The 9,132-nt window shown below is 50.3% G+C and overlaps 1 non-coding gene across 1 annotated transcript; it reads right to left on the reverse strand.

Moving 5' to 3' along the window:
- Positions 1-3,728: 3,728 nt before the first annotated feature.
- TRNAA-UGC (transfer RNA alanine (anticodon UGC)) lies at positions 3,729-3,801 on the reverse strand. Its single transcript has one exon. It is a non-coding gene; the product is annotated as a tRNA-Ala (tRNA).
- Positions 3,802-9,132: the final 5,331 nt, after the last annotated feature.

The following is a 9,132-nucleotide window of genomic DNA, read 5'->3' on the forward strand; positions in this document are numbered from 1 at the left end:
ATGGTTCCGTCTTTCTTTTTAACCATCACTAGAGGGGCCGCCCAGGGGCTACAGTTGTCTCTTATTACCCCGGCTTGTTTCATATCCCTCAGCATATCTTTTACACATTGGTAGTGAGCGGGCGGTACGGGTCTATAGCTCTCTTTTATTGGTGGGTGGTTACCGGTGGGTATTGTGTGTTCTACCCCTTTGATCTGCCCAAAATCTAGCGGGTGTTTACTGAAGACTTGTTCATATTCTCTCACTAGCTTGTACACCCCTTGTTTTTCATGGGTAGGTGTTAAATCTGTTCCTACGTACAACTGTTGAAACCAATCCTCCAATTGTCCATGTGAACCATTGTCATCCGCCTGGCATGACGGATCCAAGGGCTCAATGGCTGTCATGGCATTGTTGTCAACGGTATATAGTTTTGCCATAGTAGCATACCTCGGTAAAGGGACCTCTTCTTCTCCACAATTTAAAAGACGTATTGGCACCCTTCCCCGGTGTACCTCGACTACTCCCCTGGCTGTCAGTATAGTGGGCCTACTACCAGTGTATACGGGTTCTACCAAAGCCTGATAATCTCGCCCTTTTATGCCTATTGCGGCTCTGCACCATACCAACATTCCGGTTTTAGGCGGAATTACAATAGGGGTTGGATCACTTACCCTCACACTGCCAATTTCTCCACCTGCAACTTCTACCTGTTGCTTTAACACCAAAGCTTTTATCTCTCTCTGTAGAATTCTTTGCTGGTCACATCTGGCAGTCTTGGCGAGTTGCTGTAAGACAGTAAGGACCTCAGAAAAACAATTTTCTATTACATTCATTCCTATCAATACAGTTGGTTCACGATCTCGCCGGTCAACATCAACAACAATAATACCTTGCTTCTGTAATTCTACCCTACCAATCTTGACAGTCATTTCCCTAAAACCTACTTGCGGTACTATCTCACCATTACTAGCCCATATACTCAATGCAACGTTAGATGGTCCTTTATCAATGTCTGTATCAGCCCAGTACCTCTTATAAAGGATATGCAGAATCGATGATATCTGGGAACCGGTGTCCAGCAGGGCGTTGAGGGGAATACCGTCCAGCACGATAGGGATAACGGGACGCCCTCCTACGTACTTGTCATGCCAGGGTGTTGGACCTTGAAAGTTCATTCCTGCGAAGCCGCCCGCCTTCCCAGGGGATCCTTGTTTAAAGCACATTCCCGGGCAAAGTGGCCTGGTTCCTTGCAACGACTGCAAATGGGCTGTCCATCCGGGTGGTAGTAGTCGCTGGGTCGTCCTCTCCACGCTGGGTACCTCCTGGGCCTCATCCATGGAACATCCTCTTTGCTGGTCGCCAACTCGATCTTGGGTGTAGTCTGGGATCCACGCAACTCCTGAATGATTTTAGCCATTGAAGCAACAGTGTCTGTCAGGGCAGCAAGCTTTTGATGGAGAGCCTCATTGGTGTTAGGCTCCAGAGATTTAGCAATAGCCCCTGACATGGCTGAGGTCACTGGCACTCCCTGCTGCTGAGGTGCCTCTGCAATAGTGTGAGACAAATCCAGATCCCGGGGCGCCTCTGCCTGCTGGAGACGAATGGCACTTTCCTTTAATTGAGCAAATGTCAGTTTGGGATCCTTAAAGGCCAGCATGCTTAAATGCCCCCGGTGAGAAGGGGTTAAGAGTCCCTCAATAAATTGATCTTTCAATAACTTATCTGCTCCGGTGGTAAAACCAGGTTCTGCTAATGTAAGTGCTTTCAGCACCTCCTGTAGATTTAAAGCAAAGTCTCTCACGCTCTCATTGGATTTCTGTTTACAATTAAAGAATCTTGTTTTAGCCTTACTGCCGGCAGTGATTTCAAAAGCTGCTTTCAATCCGGCTATTATATGTTTAACAGTGTCTTTTGCATCTACTGACCAGGCTGTGACTTCCCGCAGGGCACTGCCAGCTAATTGTCCCATAAGATGACCAACACGCTGAATCTCTGTCAGGGCAGGGTACATGTTGAAGTAGGCTTGCAGCTTCTCATTAAAGTTATCAAGAGTATTTGGCTTACCTTCATAGTGTGGTAGCCACGGGGCACCTGGAGTATAGGGCATCAGAAATGGCAAAATGGGCGCTGCTCCTTGCACCGCTGGGCTGCCAGACGCTCTATTCATATTTTGTCCTTCTGCTGCGGTCGCATCACCTGGTGCATCAGCATCTCCGTGGTGCGACATGTTGCGCCCCCTTAGTTAATCTGGACCCTTCCGGTCCTCTGCTCCCGTCGGGATGGCGCACAATAGTTCTGTGGTGCAGCAGGATTTGTTTTTTTGGTTTTTTTTAAGTCAGAGCTCAGCCTGTGGAGCAGTTCAAATAACACAGGCAGTTATAAGGTGATTACCTCAGAGGATGGCGGCCATTTTGTCCCCATGTCTTTCAATGGGAAAAAGTCAATTTCAATGGTTTTCAATGGGGAAAATACATTTTCTTTAATAAAGTCAATTTTTGATCTTTTTCACACAGTTTTTGGCCATTTACTGGAAATCACGGCACACAGTACCCAGTTTAGCTGGGCACGGTAAATCCTGTTCGTGACGCCAATTTGTGACGCCCAGGAGACCGGGGTACCCAGCACCGGATCGGGGGTCTATTTCTTGAGGGGATGTCACGGGTGGCTCGACCCGGGCTGTGGTCTCAGGCGATGCACAGTGCAATGGGGGGTATTTACAGGGGATAAATAAAAGTTTATAAGAGTTTTTCGTGACGCCACCCGGAATAAACGTGGCTATTTATGGCCACCGCTGCCAGTAGCTGGCCGGGGATGATGATGTGGGGCAGCTGAGGTGGAAAGCCCTTTCCGGGTAGGGCTGTGGGTCCCAGGCAGGTGAGGTAAAAGTCAATGGTGGTTATAGATAATGGTATTGTGAGGAGACTTTAGGGGCGCAGACACTTACTTGATCAGCAATAGGTTTTTTCAGCTTCGATGGTCTTAATCCTGGATAGGTGGCTACTGCCCAAATGAGAGACTGAGGCACAGGCGACGTTTAACCGGTTTACTTCAACAAAAAACTGCATAACAACAAGTCCAGTCGCCGGAGTCTGTATAAGGAGGACTAAGTTACTCTGCCCTGCCGGGTCCTTGGCCTCCTTCTTTGCGCTGTCTGTGTGTGGCCCTGCTGCTGTGTGTGAACTGGCTGCCGGCCCAAACTGTCCCTCCTGGGTCCTAATTCAACAGGCAACTCGAGCCCTTTTCCCCTGCTTACCCCCTCTGGGAATACCGCAGAACTCACTGGATGTTGCTGTGTCTGACCCTGGTGAAGCTTGAATCGCCTTCACTTCTCCTGGTTGCTGTATTGTGTGAAACTAATGCAGCCACAGATCCGGTGTCCGTATTTGCGCCTTTTCAGGGGTAGAGATTAATGGCTACCCGGTTCCTAAAATGTTCCTCTTCTCTGTCTCCTCCTCAGACCAATGGCTTGGGCCTGGAAATTGTCAGTCTCTCCTAAGTACCTCAGAGCAATTTCTCTGTGACTGCTCCTTTGAGCGTCCCGGCTCCAACTGAAAAACTAAACTGTCAATTTTACCTCAGATCAGAATATCTCTAGGGGAGTCTCTTGAGCTCCCCCTTCTGGCCAGAGGTGGTAGTGCGGTGTATTCTCTAGTGCTTGTATTGAGTAACTAATGATGGTTTTATTGTGGCTAATACCCCTAGGGGTGCCACAAGACAATCACTGCTACCATGTGAAAAATAACTCTTGGAGAATGCGGGCATCGATCCCGCTGCCTCTCGCATGCAAAGCGAGCACTCTACCACTTGAGCTAATCCCCCTGGCATGACAGGTCTGCCTTTAGTTTCTTGCCACACTTCACGGTGATTTTCTCATCATGTCAGGTATGAAGCTGCAATGCTATATGGCAATTTTTATGTAAGAATAGCTTGCTTTTTTTTTAAAGTGTGAGTTCCATTTTACCATAGTAGAAGATCATCGGAGGAGTTTAAAAGGTGAAGGGTGGCTTCCAAACACATGCACACCTCTTCCAAGCAAACCCTTTACATATCTACAAAGAACCGAGGGGTAAGCAATAAAAAACCCCTTAACAGTTTGGAGACGAAAGTTGCAATGTAGCACAATATCAGTCTCAAGCAGAGTCATTGACCTTTTCGGTTGTGGTGCTCAAAAACTCGGATTATAGCAAATGCTGGGACGTGGTGAATTCCTTCTGGTCCTTTAGCACGTTATGACCAGGGATTTGGGCCTATAGTTTTATTTGTTATCAGAAATGCGTTTGCCGTTGACAAAAGAGTTTTGGTGAAATATAATGATGACCTGTATAAAAAGAATCAATTAGCAGAGGATGGTTTCGATCCATCGACCTCTGGGTTATGGGCCCAGCACGCTTCCGCTGCGCCACTCTGCTGCCGGTGGTCTGTTCGTTGAGAAGGTCTATTTATCGACTGACTTTTCAAAAGTGGCTAAAATGTATTTGGTCTTTGTGATGGAATCCATCAGCAGGAGCTTATTGTCGGCGCCCCGAGTCCTCCTGAGCATCAGCAATTGTCTCTTTGTTTTTGCTGATTTCTTTTTGTCATATTATGTTAAAAAGTTGATCTGAGAAACCTGTGCCTGGCCTGCCTGGCTGAGAGTTCCTGTAGAAAGATCTGTTTGCGTCTCTGTGGCGCAATTGGTTTGCGTGTTCAGCTGTTAACCGAAAGGTTGGTGGTTCAAGCCCACCCAGGGACGATGGTCTTTTTTGCTTAAGTAGCAGCCTATGTACGAGTGAAGAAGGTTTCACGTCGTCTTTCAATTGCTCTCCCGACAAATAACTCTGTTGCTCGCTGCCTACGTTTTGAACTCCCGAGTTAGAATGGAGGAGACCTTTGGAAAAGAGATCTTTGTATGTGGAAGGAAGCAGCTTAGCTGGGCTGTGTTTATCCAGGGGCGATGGTCTCTTTTGCTCGAGTAGCATACTACGGGTGCAAAAGGTTCCACGTTAGCTTTCGGCGGAGCTGCTCTCCCAACACAAAACTCTCTGTTGCTTTGTGCTTACGTTTTGAACTCCTCAGGTACAATGGAGGAGACCCTTCTAGAAGAGCTGTTTGTAGGTGGACAGATGGAGCATAGCTGGGCTGTGTTTACTAGCAGGATGAACCCTCCGATAGAATTCGCAAACATCCTTCGAGCTGGAAGTGAACCAGCAACCCATGGATTGGCTAATTTACTTCAACAGTCTTTGGCTCTACCAGCTGAGCTATTGAAGGCTTGTCTTGGCCTTGGTTGAAAGCCTCCTAGTTTTAGCTGTTGGAGTTTTGAGCATGAGGTGAAAAGGCAATCACTGCTACCATATGAAAAAAATCAGCTTTGGAGAATGCGGGCATCGATCCCACTACCTCGCACATGCGAAGCGAGCGCTCTACCACTTGAGCTACTTCCCCTGGCGTGACAGTTGTGCCTTTAGTTTCTTGCCACACTTCATAGGGATTTTCTTATCATGTCAGGTGAGAAGCTGCATTGTTATATGGTATTTTTTTTCTGCAAGAATAGCTTTTTTTTTTTTTTTTTTTTTTTTTAAGTGTGAGTTCCATGTTGCATAGTAGAAGATCATCGGAGGACTTTACAAGGTGAAGGGTGGCTTCCAAATACATGCACGCCTCTTCCAAGCAAAGCCTTTACATATCTACGGAGAAGACAAAAAACTCTCTGTTGATTTGTGCTTACGTTTTGATCTCCTCAGTAGAGATGAGCGAACCGGTCCCGGTTCGGCTTGAGGTCGGAGGTCCCGTTCGAGGTCGATTCGTCGAACGTTCGACGAACTGAACTCGAACCGCATAGGAAACAATGGCAGGCAATCACAAACACATAAAAACACCTACAAAACACCCTCAAAGGTGTCCTAAAGGTGACAAACAACTCACAACACAACACAAACACATGGGAAAGTGACAAGGACATATACTCATGCGAAAACAAAGGAGCTGGACAAGGAAAAAGAGGAGGAGACACAGATAAGAAAGCCATGGAACCCATAGGGTGTAGGGGCGACATGACAGCCCGGAGGGTAGGGAGTTGATGGGGTTAAACAGTGTTGGTTCGTTTAGGAATGAGGAAAAGAAGGTGATTGGTTAGGGGGTGGAGTGTGGTGGTAGGAAAGGAGGGAGATTCATGGTGTATATAATAGGAGGTGGGAGTCAATTACCTCCTCGCACTTCCTGGATGACAGCTTGGACGGGCTGGGGAACCTCCATCAAGACATCCAGCCTGATGGATCCGGACATCGCAGATCTGCAGCTTGGACGGGCTGGGGAACCTCCATCATGATGTCCTGAGGAATCCTCGGATCTGGTCAGCATGGCGGTGCAGGGCGCCCAGGCAGTGCAGTCCTACACCCAGGCTGCCTGGGTGTCTCCTCGGCACCTTCCCCTCCCCCCCCCTCTTTGCTGCAGTGCTGGCAGTTTCAGGACTCGCCGGGGTCTTTTGGGGAAGGTGGGGGTGGGGAGGACAACCTGAGAGCCCCCACTCCCGTGGGGACCCTCCGCAGCTGGGCGGGCGGCGGTAGCTTGCTGCGCCCGCTCTGGCTGTCGGGAGGAATCTCCTACAGGGCCGTGACGGCCGAAAAGGGGGCGTGTCCAGCCCGGGGGCCTACTTCCGGTGTGAGGCCTCAGGCTGGATTTTTTGAGCGATGCGGCCGCTCCCGGCCGGGAGCGCGCCCAGCGGCGGTGGATGGACAACACCTCCCTCCGCGGGGGGGCCGGAGGACGGCTGCCTGCAGGGTCACCTCACCTGTGTGGCTGGATTATCGGGACCGGAGGACTGGGCGCAGCAGGCGGCGGCGAGGAGGAGACAGGAGGCGCCTGCAGGGTCACCTCACCTGTGTGGCTGGGTTATCGGGACCGGAGGACTGGGCGCAGTAGGCGGCGGCGAGGAGGAGACAGGAGGCGCCTGCAGGGTCACCTCACCTGTGTGGCTGGATCATCGGGACTGGAGGACTGGGCGCAGCAGGTGGCGACGAGGAGGAGACAGGAGGCCTGCTGTCAATCCTGGAGCAGGCATTGGGACAAGGGTGCAGCTCTCATCAGTAGCGGCTTCCCCCAGGAGGGGAGCGCCCAGCATTGTGGAGGCGACAATCGGCCCAAACAGGGCATGTGGACACGGTGCTCCTGGCGTCAGGGGGCGAACCTGGCGGGCATTTGGTGCCTGCAGCTTGAGGGACTGTCCCAGGATCAGCGACGGACGACTGGCGAAAAGGACGGTGACGGCTGATCTGAGGGTGTCCTCTGGAGGCAGCCTGGCGCGGTAATCAATTTAAGTTTCAGCCTTTTTGTAGTGGTGGGGGGACAGTCGCTGTAGTGGAGTAGTGTCTGGAGATATGGGTAGCAGCTGGGTGGGTTTGGAGCATGTGGTTAGTTCATAGGTTGGTTGGTGCCGTGGTCCCCGGGGGGTGTGGGTTCATGTTCTGGAGGCCAGGGACAGAGTTACGGACGGGGTGGTCTCATGGCAGCGGCGCCGTGAGGGTGCAGGTGGCGTCAGGTCCGGTGGTTACAGTTGCAGGTTGGGGATGGCGAGGTTCGGCGTTTACCGCAGTTTAGGTCTTGTGAGACTTGGTTAAGGGGGCTGATGATTGCGGCACATGTGAGCGGGTGAGACGGCTCAGTTATTGAAGGTTTGCTGGGGTGTTTCATTATTAATCTTCTGATGCATGGATGAATTATGGTGGGTAAGGTAAAGGGGCGAGGGGTCCCGCGGTACGGTGTATGCGAGGAGTTTTCAGGGGGTTTTTGTGAGTGATGTGTAGGTGCGGGGCCCCGGTATGGTGCGAGGGTTGCTGTGGATAAGTGAATAAAGGAAAGCGGAAATGTAGGAGAAGGTGAAGGGTTGGTTGCTGTAATGGGTTTGTAGCTTTGCAACCACATCAATGGTAACATGGGGTTAATTTGTGGCTAGTCAGCATGTTATCCCATTGTGGAGGTTGGTGCTGGGAGGAATGTTGAGTCCAGCGTGACTGAATTGGTGCTAATGTAGGTGCTGGGCAGCTTTGGGCTGCTGTGGGTGAACTCGGTTAATCAGCAATGGTGGGCTGCGGACGGAATAATGGAGTTCTTCGGACAGCCGTGATTACGGGTGGGGACTATGCAAGTTATGGTTTGGACTAGAGGATTAGGTACTTGTGGTGCATAGAGTGTAAGTCGGATAGCTTAGGGCCATCTGGTATTATTGGGTGTTTTGCATGGGTGGACTCTTGGCATCTGTGGGCTGGTGGAGTCTATTTTATATTCATATACAATTTAAAAAACAAAAAAAAAAAAGGGGAATGCTTGGCCCGGTGGTAGGTATGGGCATCTGGGTAAGGGTTTGCTTAGGGAGTCGTGGTGCTCCGGTCTCACGGCACGAAGGTATTTGGTTTGAAGGTGCAGTTGTGCGTTACGGGAAAATAGTGGTACGCCCCTCGGTGGTCGGCTTTGAGCGGATACTATGGTGTGGCCAAGGTTTTAATTTATCTTGGGGTGTAGTATGAGAGCTCAAAGGGGGTTGCGTGTCACAAGGTTTTTCCTTGAGATCGAAAGGCCCGGACATGGTGTTTGATAAAGTTGTGTCTCCTGATGCCCATAGTTGCATATGGAGTCAATCGGGCCAGTGGTGTGGCTGCAATTTTCTGGTGGGCATTGTAGTACAGGGAGCTTGTCGTGGTCCGGTTTGCGGAGGCAAGCGGACTATGCATTATGGTTGGAGGTGTTGTTGGGGACCTTGGGATCGAAGGTAATGCTTCAATATCTTCGCCTCAGTAAGGGGTACAGGGCGATGGTTGCGGTTGTTTTGTTTTTTGAGGCCGTGTTAATTTTGGGGTGGAGCATGGTTCCGTTAGGCCGTGTGAGCCTCGTTGAAATTAAGTGGGCATGATTTCAGATGAAGAAGGTCCATTAGTGTGGTAGTTGAGTATGTGGGAAGATTTTGGGATTTTCTGGGGAAGACAGCTCGAGCCTCTGTTGTTGTCAGAGGGTGTGATGGCGGAATAAATCGGTCAGGGGAGGCCGGTAGTAATATTTGGCTCTGGGGAAGCTGCAAGGTCAGCTGTAGGGGAAATTTCAAGGCTATGGATTGCAGTCGTTTTACAGCGGGGTTTCACTTTAGCGGTTTCCTGGGAGAACTAGGTTTGGGGTGCGAAG

The sequence above is a fragment of the Anomaloglossus baeobatrachus genome, chromosome 3 (genome assembly GCF_048569485.1).
Source record: "Anomaloglossus baeobatrachus isolate aAnoBae1 chromosome 3, aAnoBae1.hap1, whole genome shotgun sequence".
In the NCBI taxonomy this organism is placed as follows: Eukaryota; Metazoa; Chordata; class Amphibia; order Anura; family Aromobatidae; genus Anomaloglossus; species Anomaloglossus baeobatrachus.